Source organism: Prionailurus bengalensis, chromosome E4 (assembly GCF_016509475.1).
Source record: "Prionailurus bengalensis isolate Pbe53 chromosome E4, Fcat_Pben_1.1_paternal_pri, whole genome shotgun sequence".
Classification (NCBI taxonomy): domain Eukaryota; kingdom Metazoa; phylum Chordata; class Mammalia; order Carnivora; family Felidae; genus Prionailurus; species Prionailurus bengalensis.
Genome location: NC_057360.1, coordinates 9,240,882 through 9,258,671, shown reverse-complemented (window position 1 = coordinate 9,258,671; position 17,790 = coordinate 9,240,882). Strand labels below are relative to the sequence as shown.

At 36.8% G+C, this 17,790-nt stretch overlaps 1 protein-coding gene across 4 annotated transcripts in view; it reads left to right on the top strand.

Annotated features, from left to right (window-relative positions):
- The window catches only part of FMN2 (formin 2), a 391,725-nt gene that overhangs the window by 114,723 nt on the left and 259,212 nt on the right, over positions 1–17,790 (top strand). The gene's annotated exons all lie outside the window — the stretch shown is intronic.

The following is a 17,790-nucleotide window of genomic DNA, read 5'->3' as shown; positions in this document are numbered from 1 at the left end:
CCTCCCCTCCCTCCCACCCCCCATCAACCCTCAGTTTGTTCTCAGTTTTTAAGAGTCTCTTATGCTTTGGCTCTCTCCCACTCTAACCTCTTTTTTTTTTCCTCCCCTCCCACCCCATGGGTTTCTGTTAAGTTTCTCAGGATCCACATAAGAGTGAAACCATATGGCATCTGTCTTTCTCTGTATGACTTATTTCACTTAGCATCACACTCTCCAGTTCCATCCACGTTGCTACAAAGGGCCATATTTCATTCTTTCTCATTGCCACGTAGTACTCCATTGTGTATATAAACCACAATTTCTTTATCCATTCATCAGTTGATGGACATTCAGGCTCTTTCCATAATTTGGCTATTGTTGAGAGTGCTGCTATAACCATTGGGGTACAAGTGCCCCTATACATCAGTACTCCTGTATCCCTTGGGTAAATTCCTAGCAGTGCTACTGCTGGGTCATAGGGTAGATCTATTTTTAATTTTTGAGGAACCTCCACACTATTTTCCAGAGTGGCTGTACCAGTTTGCATTCCCACCAACAGTGCAAGAGGGTTCCCGTTTCTCCACATCCTCTCCAGCATCTATAGTCTCCTGATTTGTTCATTTTGGCCACTCTGACTGGCGTGAGGTGATATCTGAGTGTGGTTTTGATTTGTATTTCCCTGATGAGGAGTGATGTTGAGCATCTTTTCATGTGCCTGTTGGCCATCCGGATGTCTTCTTTAGAGAAGTGTCTATTCATGTTTTCTGCCCATTTCTTCACTGGATTATTTGTTTTTTGGGTGTGGAGTTTGGTGAGCTCTTTATAGATTTTGGATACTAGCCCTTTGTCTGATATGTCATTTGCAAATATCTTTTCCCATTCTGTTGGTTGCCTTTTAGTTTTGTTGATTGTTTCCTTTGCTGTGCAGAAGTTTTTATCGTCATGAAGTCCCAATAGTTCATTTTTGCTTTTAATTCCCTTGCCTTTGGGGATGTGTTGAGTAAGAAATTGCTGCAGCTGAGGTCAGAGAGGTCTTTTCCTGCTTTCTCCTTTAGGGTTTTGATGGTTTCCTGTCTCACATTCACGTCCTTTACACATTTTAAGTTTATTTTTGTGAATGGTGTGAGAAAGTGGTCTAGTTTCAACCTTCTGCATGTTGCTGTCCAGTTCTCCCAGCACCATTTGTTAAAGAGACTGTCTTTTTTCCATTGGATGTTCTTTCCTGCTTTGTCAAAGATTAGTTGGCCATACTTTTGTGGGTCTATTTTTGGGGTTTCTATTCTATTCCATTGGTCTATGTGTCTGTTTTTGTGCCAATACCATGCTGTCTTGATGATGACAGCTTTGTAATAGAGGCTAAAGTCTGGGATTGTGATGCCTCCTAATTTGGTCTTCTTCTTCAAAATAACTTTGGCTATTCAGGGCCTTTTGTGGTTCCATATAAATTTTAGGATTGTTTGTTCTAGCTTCGAGAAGAATGCTGGTGCAATTTTGATTGGAATTGCATTGAATGTGTAGATAGCTTTGGGTAGTATTGACATTTTAACAATATTTATTCTTCCAACCCATGAGCATGGAATGTTTTTCCATTTCTTTGTGTCTTCTTCAATTTCCTTCATAAGCTTTCTATAGTTTTCAGCATACAGATCTTTTACATCTTTGGTTAGACTTATTCCTAGGTATTTTATGTTTCTTGGTGCAATTGTGAATGGGATCAGTTTCTTTATTTGTCTTTCTGTTGCTTCATTATTAGTGTATAAGAATGCAACTGCTTTCTGTACATTGATTTTGTATCCTGTGACTTTGCTGAATTCATGTATCAGTTTTAGCAGACTTTTGGTGGAGTCTATCGGGTTTTCCGTGTATAATATCATGTCATCTGCAAAAAGGGAAAGCTTGACTTCATCTTTGCCAATTTTGATGCCTTTGATTTCCTTTTGTTGTCTGATTGCTGATGCTAGCACTTCCAACACTATGGTAAACAACAGCGGTGAGAGTGGACATCCCTGTCATGTTCCTGATCTCAGGGGGAAAGCTCTCAGTTTTTCCCCATTGAGGATGATATTAGCTGTGGGCTTTTCATAAGTGGCTTTTATGATGTTTAAGTATGTTCCTTCTATCCCGACTTTCTCGAGGGTTTTTATTAAGAACCGTTGCTGAATTTTGTCAAATGCCTTTTCTGCATCGATTGACAGGATCTTATGGTTCTTTTCTTTTATTAATGTGATGTATCACGTTGATTGATTTGTGAATGTTGAACCCGCCCTGCATCCCAGGAATCAATCCCACTTGATCATGGTGAATAATTCTTTTTATATGCTGTTGAATTCGATTTGCTAGTATCTTATTGAGAATGTTTGCATCCATATTCATCAGAGATATTGGCCTGTAGTTCTCTTTTTTTGCTGGGTCTCTGTCTGGTTTAGGAATAAAGTAATGCTGGCTTCATAGAATGAGTCTGGAAGTTTTCCTTCCCTTTCTATTTTTTGGAATAGCTTGAGAAGGATAGGTATTATCTCTGCTTTAAATGTCCGGTAGAATTCCCTAGGGAAGCCATCTGGTCCTGGACTCTTATTTGTTGGGAGATTTTTGATAACTGATTCAATTTCTTCACTGGTTATGGGTCTGTTCAAGCTTTCTATTTCCGCCTGATTGAGTTTTGGAAGAGTGTGGGTGTTTAGGAATTTGTCCATTTCTTCCATGTTGTCCATTTTGTTGGCATATAATTTTTCATAGTATTCCCTGATAATTGCTTGTATCTCTGAGGGCTTGGTTGTAATAATTCCATTTTCATTCGTGATTTTATCTATTTGGGTCATCTCCCTGTTCTTTTTGAGAAGCCTGGCTAGAGGCTTATCAATTTTGTTTATTTTTTCAAAAAACCAACTCTTGGTTTCGTTGATCTGCTCTACAGTTTGTTTAGATTCTATATTGTTTATTTCTGCTCTGATCTTTATTATTTCTCTTCCTCTGCTGGGTTTAGGCTGTCTTTGCTGTTCTGCTTCTATTTCCTTTAGGTGTGCTGTTAGATTTTGTATTTGGGATTTTTCTTGTTTCTTGAGATAGGCCTGGATTGCAATGTATTTTCCTCTCAGGACTGCCTTTGCTGCATCCCAAAGTGTTTGGATTGTTGTATTTTCATTTTAATTTGTTTCCATATATTTAAAAAAATTTTTTTAACATTTATTCATTTTAAAGACAGAGAGAGACAGAGCATGAATGGGGGAAGGTCAGAGAGAGAGGAAACACAGAATCTGAAACAGGCTCCAGGCTCTGAGCTGTCAGCACAGAGCCCGACGCGGGGCTCGAACTCACGGACCACGAGATCATGACCCGAGCCGAAGTTGGTCACCCAACTATCTGAGCCACACAGGCGCCCCCCCCCCCCGCATATATTTTTTAATATCTTCTCTAATTGACTGGTTGACCCATTCATTCTTTAGTATGGTGTTCTTTAACCTCCATGCTCTTGGAGGTTTTCCAGACTTTTTCCTGTGGTTGATTTCAAGCTTCATAGCATTGTGGTCCAAAAGTATGCATGGTATGATCTCAATTCTTGTATATTCATGAAGGGCTGTTTTGTGACCCAGTATGTGATGTATCTTGGAGGGTGTTCCATGAGCACTTGAGAAGAAAGTATATTCTGTTGCTTTGGGATGCAGATTTCTAAATATATCTGTCAAGTCCATCTGATCCAATGTATCATACAGGGCCCTTGTTTCTGTATTGACCATGTGTCTCGATGATCTATCCATTGTTGTAAGTGGAGTATTAAAGTCCCCTGCAATTACCACATTCTCTTCGATAAGGTTGCTTATGTTTGTAATTGTTTTATATATTTGGGGTTCCCGTATTCGGTGCATAGACATTTATAATTGTTAGTTCTTCTTGATGGATAGAGCCTGTAATTATTTTATAATGCCATTCTTTATCTCTTGTTACAGCCTTTAATTTAAAGTCTAGGGGCGCCTCGGTGGCGCAGTCGGTTAAGCGTCCGACTTCAGCCAGGTCACGATCTCGCGGTCTGTGAGTTCGAGCCCCGCGTCAGGCTCTGGGCTGATGGCTCAGAGCATGGAGCCTGTTTCCGATTCTGTGTCTCCCTCTCTCTCTGCCCCTCCCCCGTTCATGCTCTGTCTCTCTCTGTCCCAAAAATAAATAAACGTTGAAAAAAAAAATTTAAAGTCTAGTTTGTCTGATATAAGTATGGCTACTCCAGCTCTCTTTTGACTTCCAGTAGCATGATAGATAGTTCTCCATCCCCTCACTTTCAATCTGAACGTGTCCTCAGGTCTAAAATGAGTCTCTTGTAGACAGCAAATAGATGGGCCTTGTTTTTTTATCCATTCTGATACCCTATGTCTCTTGGTTGGCACATTTAGTCCATTTACATTCAGTGTTATTATAGAAAGATATGGGTTTAGAGTCATTGTGATGTCTGTAGGTTTCATGCTTGTAACGATGTCTCTGGTACTTTGTCTCACAGGATCCCCCTTAGGATCTCTTGTAGGGCTGGTTTAGTGGTGATGAATTCCTTCAGTTTTCGTTTGGGAAGACCTTTGTTGTTGAGTATGTTTTCATGTGTCTGTTAGCCATCTGGATGTCTTCTTTGGAAAAGTGTCTATTCATGTCTTTTGCCCATTTCTTCACTGGAATATTTTTTTTTTGGGGTGTTGAATTTGATAAGTTCTTTATACATATTTGATACTAACCCTTTATTCAATATGTTATTTGCAAATATCTTCTCCCATTCTGTTGGTTGCCTTTTCGTTTTGTTGATTGTTTCCTTTGCTGTGCAGAAGAAGCTTTTTATCTTGATGAGGTCCCAGTAGTTCATATTTGCTTTTGTTTCCCATACCTCCAGAGTCACGTCTAGTAAGAAGTTACTGCAGCAAGGTCAAAGAGGTTTTGCCTGTTTTCTCCTGTAGGATTTTGATGGTTTCCTGTCTCACATTTAGGTCTTTCATCCATTTTGAGTTTATTTTTGTGTATGGTATAAGAAACTGTCCAGTTTCATTCTTCTGCATGTTGCTGTCCAGTTATTCCAGCACCATTTATTGAAGAGACTGTTTTTTTCCCATTGGATACTCTTTCCTGCTTTGTCAAAGATTAGTCGGCCATACATTTGTGGGTCCATTTCTGGCTTCTCTATTTTGTTCCATTTATTTATATGGAGTAAGAAGATCTTATTAGGATGTCGAATTCTACTCCCTTTCTTTCTTACTTTCTCTCTTACTTGTCTTAAAATTGTGACAGGTTCTGATTTTCTTTTTCATGTGCCAGCTAGCTGAGGCCATCCTTATTTCTCTGTCTTCAGGGAAATATAATCATGTGTCGAGGGGATGTTGTCTTCCATTTAGGCTTTGAAAAAAAAAATCTACCTTGAAGTGGAACGGAGTACAAGCTTTTTAGAAGCTGCATCATTCTGTATCTAGCCAAAGAGTTGGGCCTGACAGAAGCTGGGTCCAGCAGGACAGTTTCCATTCCAGATGTCACATGGAGATGTGCCTGGCTGAACTAATAGTTACATGGATGCGAGTTTGGAGAACTCGCCAGAGGTTTTCTAAAATCAAATCATATTTTTAAGTTACTTTGGTGGATGAAACACTAATTAGTGCCCGTTTAATTCCCACAGAAACCGTTTTTCTTTTACTAAAGAAGCCAAATTTTGTTTTTGTTTTTGTTTTTTGAAATCAAAACACTATTAAAGAAAAAAAGACTGCAAGAAAGGAAACATATAGAATAGTAATTGGAGATAGCAATTGCTCTTTTGGATACAAAACCAGTTTTTAAAAATGTATTTATACTTTCTTCCAACTAGTCTTTTGAAAATAACTGAGTACTAGATATTATCAGTAAGAAGACTCTATCCTCCAGCACAGCCTCGTGGAAGGTGAGAAGATTCTCATCCAGGTTCAAGGCCCAGTTCTGTTTCTGGTTAGTGTGTAACAGCATACTAGGATTTCTGGGACATGGTGTTTTTCTCTGTCAAATTAAAGAATTTGATGATTTTTGAGAGCTTTTCCAAGTTAAAATTGACATCCCTTTTGAAAAGCAGCATCCTGAATCATACATGAAGGTTGTGCTCCCTCTGGAGGAGCAATGAGAATATAACAATGTTCAAGAACTACAATTTACTCATGCTTTAAAAAATACAGCTATGAAGTTACTACAATATTATTGAGACGTACAGTGTACTTTTCATTCCTGTGACTTACTTATTATTATTTATTTTATTTTTACCTCTTAATCCCCTTCACCTATCTTACCTATCTGAAACTAATATGTCAACTATACTTCAACTAAACAAATAGTAATAATTAAAAAATGTAGCTACATTGGCCATTGTTGTAAGACTAAAGATACTCTTTTTTTCTTTTTAAGTTTGTAATGTCATTTATTTTTGAAAGAGAGAGACAGAGTATGAGCTGGGGAGGGGCAGAGAGAGAGGGAGACACAGAATCTGAAGCAGGCTCCAGGCTCTGAGCAGTCAGCCCAGACAGAGCCTGACATGGGGCTCAAACTCACAGACCATGAGATCAAGACCTGAGCTGAAGTCAGATGCTTAACTGACTGAGCCACCCAGGTGCTCCAAGACTAATGATACTCTTCAGGATAGTGTCACAAAACATGTTTTTTCAGCTTTTTGTCAGAGCAGAGACCTACACAAGGCCAGGGCTTTTGGAGAGGGATGGTGTTCCGAGCTGATGGTTATTGAATAAATTGTGTAATGATTAGCCAACAGTGATTGAGATGAAGAAAGATAAAAAGAGGCAGAGAAATAAATTCAAAAATAATTAAGAAAAATAGTGCCCTGAAAATATCCTCTCATTTTCTACAGCTTCTTTTATTTTTTATTTTTTATTTTTTTGAGGCATGACTAAGTTGTAATCTGATAATATATTAGATGTTTCTAAATTATTATTTCCAGGGCATATACTGTTGAATTTTTATTACATATGATAATGCCAAAGAAAGCCTCAACAAAACATAATTTATACTATAAAAATGATAAACATGCGACATTGCTGTGTGTATTAAGATTCAAGTATCAATTCATGTATGTAAAATTATAGTGATTTTTCTACTTGCGCTGTGAACCATGGTAAAATATATTGTACGAAGCAGGAAACCCAATGCACTGGGTGTTTTACAAATGCCTGATGTTACAGCTTTGGAAATTCAGGGGTGAAATAGATTAACTTAAATTTCATATCTGCTTTCCTTATTGCCAGTGAACTCTCTATAAGCCAGAAAATACAATAAATTAATTGAGAGGAAGCAGTATTTGGGAGAAACTGAGGTTAATTCCTCAAAAATGATTGTTTACTTTCTTTGTCATAAGTTTACTTATGGACTGGTTCTCTTCTTAGATAATATGTGTGTATTTCATAAGTGCTTAAAGTAAATGGTCATCAAAATGATAAAAAAAAACTAGAATTAATTACCAATCTACTATGCATATACACTTTTACTGCATGATCTTATGCAATTCTTAAAATAGTCCTTTAAAGTAACTATTTTAATTCATTTAACTGATAGAGAAAAAAGATGTTTATAGGAGTTAATTTACTTAGAGTCACAAATTGATAAAGGTTTAAGAGCCAGGATTTGAATATATAGGTCCGTTTGATTTTATACCTCATATTTGCTGCACTATGATAAAAATTATACTTTTACATGAGCAATTGCCCTATGGCTATTTAATACCATTTGTGCCAAAATCATGACATTGTTAGATAAGTTTATTTTAAGTTATTCTATTATATTTACAATATATCATTTATAAGAGTCAAATATCAAGATATGTTTCAAAGGCACATATGGAGGCTCCTTAGTTTCCCCATACATTTTTAAGTTTTGGTATAACTTTGGTGTGCTAAATTGTGCCACTTTTTTTTTTTTTTTTTTTTTTGCTAACTGTAGAATTTCACTACTCTTATTTTAAAAAAATTTTTTTTTCAACGTTTTTTATTTATTTTTCGGACAGAGAGAGACAGAGCATGAATGGGGGAGGGGCAGAGAGGGAGGGAGACACAGAATCGGAAACAGGCTCCAGGCTCTGGGCCATCAGCCCAGAGCCCGACGCGGGGCTCGAACTCACGGACCGCGAGATCGTGACCTAGCTGAAGTCGGACGCTTAACCTACTGCGCCACCCAGGCGCCCCTCACTACTCTTATTTTTTAATTTTTTAAGAATGTTTATTTATTTTGAGAGAAAGAGCGTGAGCAGAGGAGAGGCAGAGAGAGGGAGAGAGAGAATCCCAAGCAGGCCCTGCACTGTCATCACAGAACATGATGCTGGCCTCAATCTCACAAACCATGACATCATGACCTGAGTCTATATATCCAGAGTCAGATGCTCAACTGACTGAGCCACCCAGGCGCCCCAGCGTTTCACAACTCTTAAAACAACAACAACAACAACAAAACAAAAAACAAACAAAAAACACAAAAGAGCAACAACAACAAAAAAACCCTTACAATTTTATTTTCATGTAAAGCACTTTGCTTTTTTCTACTTAGTCACTAGATGGCAGTTCTGTATCTCTGTATGTTACCCACTGCTGAAGGAAATGAGAGGTTTTAAGTCCATTTGCTCTGTATGAATGATGATCTGAATAGGCTTTCTGGTCCATCCCAGGCTGCCTGAATTATTCTGTGGTTGTAACGCGAGATCACTAGGACTGCTTAGTCAGAGGCGTGGAGCAGGTTTGGAAAGCACCCTGTAAATTTTTCTTCAGATGTGAGTTCAGGCACCTGTTCTCTCAGTGTGAGTACACTGGAATTTATTGAATGAATTTTGACTTTTACTCTCTTCCTATAGTTAATAATTCTGAGAGCTCCATATCCCTGGGAAACCCCCCCCCCCCCAACATAACTCATAAAGCCTTTTCTCAGCTAAAAGGAGGTGAAGGCTGTGGTGTTGCCCAAGAGTTTGATGCTTAAAGCAAATACAGCTGGTACTCATGTAAAAAACAAAAAACAAAAAACTATAGCTTTCTCCCTGAGTGCTTTTATTGATGGCCCTATGGAATTAGAGAAAGTTTTCAAATAAAACTACATTCTTTAGGACCTCATTTATTGATATTTATTTTTAAGTGATATGCTCTGAAAATCTGTCTAAAGAATTATTTCATAAAACTGAAATAAGACTGTCTTTCAATTCTGTTTTATATTCTTTAGTATTTGAAATGCTATTTAAACTATAAACTCTTTTATATTCTAAAACAGATAATTATAATCTCTAAAAAATGTTCCTGTATGAAAGATTAATTTATGATAACAAAACTGGTTACCACCCAATTTTTGACTTATTTTTTCCTTCTGAAATTACAGTCAACCCTTGAACTACATGGGTTTGAATTGTGCAGGCTCATTTATATGTGGCTTTGGTTCCCATAAATATAGTACTGTAAATGTATTATCTTTCCTTTATGATTTTCCTAGTAATAGTTTTTTTCTAGCTTACTTTATTGTAATAATTTAGGATGCAAAGCATATAACATACAAAATATGTGTTAATTGACGGTTTATGTTATCACTAAGGCTTCCAGTCAACAGGTTTTGGGGGAGTCAAAGTAATACACGGATTTTTACTGTGTGGGGGTTTGGTGCCTCTAACTCTGGTGCTGTTAAAGGGTCAACTGGACATATAAAATTGTGTTTTGAAACATCTTCCTGAAACTCATCACATCTTTCTAATGCAAATGGGCTAGTTTAAAGGTAAATAGAATACAATTTGATCTTTAAAAATTCTAGCTTTGGGTAATAATTGATAATATCAGGCAACTCAAAGTTAAGTCTCTCTACTCATTAAAAGTTTTATTAATAGTGAATAGCCATGTCTCTTACCAAGTCCTGGAAAATAAAAAGAAATTAAATAGTATCAGCACTCTCTTACCCTTTATGTTGTATGGTTTATATGCAAACAAATTGTCAAAAGTCAGAAAAATGCTCTGACTTGAGAAAATCAGCAAAATCCTATTTCAGTCCATTTTCAATTCCTTTGAAATTGGCTTAAAACTCTTTTCTTAGGTTCCTGCTCTGATCAGTGTTCCTTGGTCCCCTCAATGCCTAATTTGATTGCAAACTTATTTGAGGAATTAAATATTGTTTTCCATTGGTTCTCCTTAAAGTATCTGTTATAGTGCTCTTCCACAATAACGACTCAGTACAATTTATTATTTCAGAAACATCTTTATTTGGGAACAAATCAAGGAAAAAGATGTGAGTAATGTGAGGTAGCCTAGTTGATGGTTCTTGAGGGATTACTCACATGTGTCTTGGCTAGAAACATTTAGAGAGTAAAAGAAGCATTGGTCAGATCAAAAGAAAGGTGTGGGTGAATGTGATTCTGAAAGGATAATGATGGAGACATAAAAACAAGAAGCCACTTGAATTTTGTTGGAATGTATTACACATATCAAAGGGCTGGAAAAATTGTTTAATGTAAGTTCCTTCTAAACTCCAAGGCAAAAAGTAATATGAATTTCTATGGTTATTATCAACCCACAAAATCATGATTTAAAAGACAAGTAAATAACTAAAACATAAAGCAGAGTAAGAAAAATAGGGGTTAAAGGAGAGGGAGAAAGAGGTAGAGGGAGATGGTTAAGAGAGAGAGAGATGGTTGAGGGGAGAAAACATGGGTCATCTAGTCATCTGTGATGATAATTCTTGGGTGCTTGACACTTTGACCCAGTGGTCCAGGGGAGGGGCAAGGTGGAAGGTGGTTGGGACTGACTGGAAGAGATGCAGGACAGCCTGGGGGTGGAGGCACTGACATTGAAAATGGGTAACATTTGGGCAAGATGTTAAGGGGAAGAAAGGATTTTTCTGGAAAATATATTTTCATTTTGTGGAAACTCCCAACTAGCTCAGAGAAAAATTTAGACATTTTGACTTTAGAAATAAAAACAGAAACTGTTCTATTAATTTTAAGAATGAAAAGCAGTTAGCATCTGGAAAATGGTTAAAATTTAAGATGAGAATGTGAGGAATGAATTAGATATCACACTTTGTTTTCACTTTTCTCTAGGGCAGTAGGGCTCAGAGGTGAAATGAGGTTGTATCTTTGCTTTGTTGAGTGTTAGATGGTATAAAGCTCGTTTGTTGGACAACATGGTTGATATCCTATGGAGAATGGCAAATAGGTCAAGCAGCTCATCTGAAAGAATAGCTGAGCCCATAAAGTTCTTAGCTTATAAAGGTTGCTTATCCTTTATTGGACATCTGTTGAAGTACTGTGTGCAAGGTATTTGTGGTAGATATTGAAGGAAATGTAAACAGTTACAAGGTCCCAGGCTCTTCCATATACATGAAATGATTTGCAAGATGTAATATGATTCTGCCAAGGTGTTTGGTATATATTGTATTACAGAACTAAAAAAATAAAAAAGAATATTTTTGAGAAATTATAATTAAGGACAGCTTCTTAGGAAGGGTGAAACTTAGATCAAGTCCTGAAAGTGATAGTTTTTGAACAGATGGAGGGAAGGGGAATAAGAATTTCAGATGAGAAAAGAGAATAAAGGCACAAAAGTGAAAGTGAATGTGGCATTTTGTCAGGGGATGGGGTTTGTGGGGCAGGATATGACAGGCACCAGGTGACCAGGTGATGTAAGAGGTGACTCAGTGTATTCCTCAAGCAACCAGCTTTGCTTTTCCACCTCCTGGGCCTCTTTTGCCAGGGGCCTAGTCTTATCTGGATTGTTCTGATAGTCCCCGACAGGGTTCTGTGCTTCCACTCTTAATCCTTTCCAATCTTTCCTCCACGACGCCTTGAGTTATCTTTCTCAAATCCACATTTACTTATATCTGATATCTGCTGACACTCATTCAGTGACTGCTCCTAAGATTTGAGAAAAAAAATCAGACCCTCGAGACTGCATGACAGGCTTTTCCTTACCATTCTCCGTCTTTGGATTTACCACCCACTATTTTCTACATTTTGTTTGTTCCAGCCTTAAAAAATACCCTCGTTTTCTGAAAAATAGTCTAGTTTAGGATCCTTCCTATCTGTCTTTTTATGTTTCTTTTATATTCCTAACCTCCCCCGCCTTTAAAATCTGCTTAATTTCTATTTATGTGTTCATCTAAACTCATGTTAAACTTTATTTCCACTTAGACACTTTCCGAGACTTCAATCTAGAGAGTCATTTTGGCATCCCTACTCTGGGACCCACATACCTGTCTTCTTTTTCCATAATGGTTGACTTATGCGTGTCTCATAGACAGTTGAGCTCCGTAAAGCTAAGACTGTCCTTATTCTTTGTCTTTCCTCTATCAAACATAGCACCTGACATTTTTTAAGAGCTCAGAAAATATTTGATGAACAGCTAAATAGTAGGAGACCACACTGACTAGAGCGGAGGGTGCTTATTGGCAAATGGTAGAAAATTTGCCTCTGTTCGTACATAGTGGTTGAAGACGTGGGCTTTGGATCCGTTTCCCTGGGCACAAATACCAGTTATTCTTTTAACTTGCAAACCTAAGCAAAGTATTTTGCTGTGCCTTAGTCTCTGTGCCTTAGTCCCCTCATCTTTAAACTTCTATCTCCTAGGGGTTTTGTGACATTTAGATGCATTAATTTAAGTGCATTAACTTCAATGCATTAGTTTATGTGCTCCTGGCACTCAAAATATTAGCTGTTATTTTTTGTCATTATTGTTGTTATATCTGGTTTGGAAAGTTGCTTTCATAATTGAGTTGACTCTCATTATTCATGGCTTCTATATTTGAGGAATACGTATCTGCAATATCTGTGGCCCTAAAATCAATACTCACAGGGCTTTCACGTTCATTTGTAGACATGCATAAAGTGGTGAACAATTTGAGTTACCCTACATGCACTTGCCCCGCTCGGGTGGAATAAGGTGACAGACACTCTGCCTTCTTGTTTCAGCTTGTGCTGCAAACAAGTATCCTTTTTGCAATCTATTTAGTGCCATATATTTTTTTTTTGCCTCATTATGCTTTTTGTTGATATCACTGTTTAAAAAGCACCCCCCTCCCTGGGCATAGTGCTGCACCTCTGTCTAGTGTTCCCAAGCACAAGAAGGCTGTGACATGCCTCTCGGAGCCAAGAAGGAGGACCAGTTATTAAACTCTCAATGTATCCGCATTGTCAGGTCAGGAGAATCTGAACTAAGGTACTTATCTGATAAAAGGAAAAGTAGCAGCCAAAGTTGAAATAATGGATTTGGTAACCATAGCTAGGGTAAAAATTGACTATAGTTCTCAAAGTGTGGTCCCTGGACCAGCAGCATTAGCATTACCTGGGAACTGATTAGAAATGCAAATTCCCAGGCCCTGCCCCAGACCTACTGAATTGGAGACTCTGGGGGTGGGTACTAGCAATTTGTGTTTTAATAGGTCTTCCATGTGATTCTGGTACACATTATGAGCCAATGACTTAGAAAAATGATTGAGAGATACTACTGTGCCTAGATGTTTCTTTGGAAAATAAATTCCTTAAATTTAAGGAAAATGTCAGGTGATCAAAAAGCAATGATAGCTAACCAATCACGATACGGAAGTGAAGTATTGTTGGGAGAGAAAAACTTTGCAATAATCAGTATAGAGATGAAGACTAAAGATAGAAAACTCTATGTGCTCTCCTCACATATACAGAGAGGATAGTGGGTTAAGAACAAAGTCTTGGGAGTTACTGTAGGTCTGGTACCCTACTCCCCCCCAAAAAAATCCAAAGGAGGGAACAGAGAAAACAAAATGGAAGGGAGAGAGTATAAAATTATAGGCTCATAGGGTGTAAGAACAGGAGGGGTTACTGGGAGAGCAATTTTAGGAGAGCAACAGGGCTGAAAGGCAGTTCTACCACTCTGGCTAATCTTCTTAATCCATCCCATTCAATTTCCTCCAAGCTTTGTTTTTTTTTTTAGGAAGTCTTTAATGTTAGAGATTAGTTGGGTTAAAGAAGACGGTGGTGAGGAGGTGGAAAACTGAGTTGTGCTTTATATCCACAGACCATTAATGAAAATGAAACTATAACAAAAGTGTTTTTCTTCCTTGCACTATTTAGAACTATATTAGATTATGGTCCAGAATGTTGCCACAACTGCAGCTCAAATAACTGGAGAGAAAATTCAGAAGTTGTGGGGGAACCAAAAAAAGCAGGTTCTCTTTGCTATTTTTTTTTCCTCATTTTTCCTGACCCCCTTTATCAACACATTTATTACTTCTACTTTGGTTATCACTAATGATGTTGACTTTAACCTCATCGATCAAATTGTTAACTACTGCAATGAAGAGATGTTAAAAGGAATACAGCCAATTATGAGTTTTGACAAATCCCTCTCCCCTCTAACTCACATTTCTCATCTAAGCAATAAAGGGATTGGAAGAGATTTGTCATATCCATTCCAGTTCAACAATATTATAATTTCAATAGTTCATCTGTTTCATTGTAAGGATTCCAGAGGTGCCATTTTAGCTTTCTGTGTGTGAAGCTCTTCTTTTCCATGATATGTTCTGCTTTAAGAAGACCTAGGTAAGTTATTTTCTACTTATCATATGTTCTGATATTCCCTCCTTTCTTTAAATTCCTTTTCAAACTTGAAATTGATGGTAATTTATTTTTGTGCATTATCTTATCTCTTTAAAATCTGGATTTCTTTTCCTATAGAATCGTGTATAGCATGTATTGGCTTATTGTAAAACTGGAATGCTATTGTTCAAAAACCTTAGAATGTTGTTTAGAATTTAGATCATGAAAGAGAATTTATATGCTTTTGTGAAGAGTAGGATTTATATTTTATAGATGTCTACAGGTATCGTAACTTGCCAGTAACATAGCCTTAGAACTTAGCAGAACTTGAAAATCTGAATGATAGAAAATAAATTACATATCTCGTATCAACATTTACAAAATAAATGATCACAGTGTTAACTTTCCAATATCTATTTTTATATTCTAGGCTCTCAAAGTATCTTGCTTACATTATAAGCATCATAAAGTTTCAAAGACGAAGTGAATTAACTTTTCAGCAAAAGCTTTACTTGAGTGTATCTTGGCTTCCTTTTTGACAGTTTTAGCCTTAATGTTACATTAATGTTTCTTTTTCTGGGAATCATAATCTTGTAATCAGAAAAAAAATTTGGTGAACATTTTATTTTTTAATGGAAGCTTGTATTTTGTGATATGCAAGTGTTCAAACAATTTATAAGAACTAACCATCACCACCCACGTATAAGATTGTACAGGAATGGAAGAATTTTGGCTAATGTATTGTATAAAATTGTTCAGCCAAAGTGCATGGCAGACTTTACCACTTATAATGATTTAAGGGATTGAAGTAATATTTTTTTTTGAAGTCATATTTTAAAATACAAACTATCTCAACATTGGTAATATATAAGGTATATTACATACTGTGTTGAATAACTAAAACAGATTTGTTATCTTTCTTCCATTTATAAGGATGTACCCATTATTTGGATTCTTTGAAAAATTATAAAGATCACTTTTTTCTATTCTCCTTTAAAAAATTGTTTATTTTAATTTTTAATAATGAGAACAATTAACATTGGGTAAAGGGTCACACAATTACTGGGAATGCTGTTTTTTTTTTTTTGAAAAGTGTAGAAGTCTAAAGATAATAGAAAGTACATTTTACCATTGTCAAATCCTTTGAGGATCTGATAGACCTCTATCTAGCTGTACCCTGAAGAGACGGAAGATTAAGTACCAGGCACAAGACACGAGGGAACAAGCTTTCAACTTGAGGACGTTCCATGGACCACAGAGTGCCTGGAAGGCTCTTAGAGAGTAAATCTGAGCTTTGTGGGTGGGCTCTGAAAGGACTTTTGCTTAAATAGCCAGAGAATACACAGCATTTTTTTCTTGATGATAACTATTACTTACCATGTAAATTTCTTTATAAATCTTTTTAAAAAATACAAAATATGACCCAAATAGAAACTAACTCTTACTGCTGACAGGCAACACAGCCTTCTCTAAATAGCTCTATAGAGAATTGGTACTCTCTGAGAGCCCACCAGCCCTTGACTGATAGTGCTGGATAAGGAAGGCCAGATAAGATTCTTTGAAGAATCTGAGCTGAATTCAGAACCAAAAACCTTACATACATTTGGCTACTCTGTAAGTATAGATGGTGGCCTTATTTTACAGGTTAATCAGTTGAGGTTTGAGATGAGCTTAATTGCTGTTTCCTGGAATGGAATACGAGGATTGTAACATTGATTTGGGCTGGGATTTTGCAGGTTAAAATAGGGTCATAGAGGGGAATCAGGATTTTAGCAACTTGGTTTTTTGTTCTCTCTACATTGGGAATAATGTAAGAAGCAGACAGTCTCTCCCTACAGCTTTTTTTTTTTTCCTGTTCTCCATCTGTAATAATTATCTCTACAGAATAGTTCTCTACACAAACGTCAGCCTTTTGTTTTTGCAGTCTGTTTGCTCTCATCTTCATGACTTCTTTGACTTCACCACCTTCTTGGTACCATAAGCCTAGCATTGCCATATTTACTGTAAAGTCAGTTTGGAGTTTTATTTTCTTGTCTATTTCCTCTGCTGTTTCCCCATTCTAATTCATACTGTGTCTCACATTTGAAAACCTGTGAACCTTATGGAGTGTGTCAGTTCCTCATTTTCTCATCTTTTTATTATCCAGATGCCCTCAACTACCATTTTGTTTAAAGAATAAGTAGATTACACAACAGAACAATGTACTCTAACAAATTGACCACTTGTAGAATTAAGCCCAACCCCAAATCTATCCCCATTTAACACAGACTATCTATAATTATCTACCATGCTTTAGTTTGGGCAATATCATTTTACCAATGATTTGTAGATATTTTAAGCCACATGATGCAAATACGGTATAAGGTGAAATTGTTGCTCTTGTAGAATCTTGTGCTCCCTGACTTCAGGAAAGGAGATAGAGAACCTGAATCATATGAAAAGTGATTGATTAATGAGCACCTGACAGAGTTAGTTAATTTGGTAAGGATGACAACTGACATATATGTTTAAAAAGATTATTTTGCATTATAGAGTATTGTCAGAGGCCATTGGGGAAAATGATGAATTTCTCACACACTGTAAAAAATGAAAATCTTTTCATAAAAGATGTCATCTATCATGGCATCATATACTTTAGTCAGAAAGTTTGTATAGTAGAAAATTAACAGTTGAGTAATATTAATTCTAATAATTTGTTCATGCTTACAGTTAGGCTAAAAAATAGTTTTAGAGGAGTGCCTGGGTGGCTCAGTAGGTTAAGTGTCGGACCCTTGATTTTGGCTTAAGTCATGATCTCATGGTTCATGACTTCAAGCCCCACGTCAGGCTCTGCATCAACAGCATGGTGCCTATTTGGGATTCTTTCTCCTTCTCTCTCTGCCCCTCCCCTGCTCACTCACACACACTCTCTCTCTCTCTCTCTCAAAGTAAATAAATAAACATTTAAAAAATCATTTTAGAAATAAGAATATTGTTGCTTTATTTTTTACTTCATTTTTTTAGGAAGAGAATCTTTTTTCCCACAATTAAAAAAACCTTTTTATTTGCATTTATTTTATGCTGAATTTATTCCTAGTCTATAAATTTTTATTTCATCATTTTCTTCTGGGATTTCTTTCTTTCTTCCCTGTGCAATCTCCTCTTCTGGTTTAGAACCATTTGTTCTTTTCCAGTAAGGATCATTTTAATGTGGCATTAGGAGCTCATGTATTGGTTAATCTGACTGTGAGTTACGTAAATCTAGTAGTCTGTGTTTGGGGGCTTTTGATTATATGGATTGCTCAATGACCCAATAATCTACATCT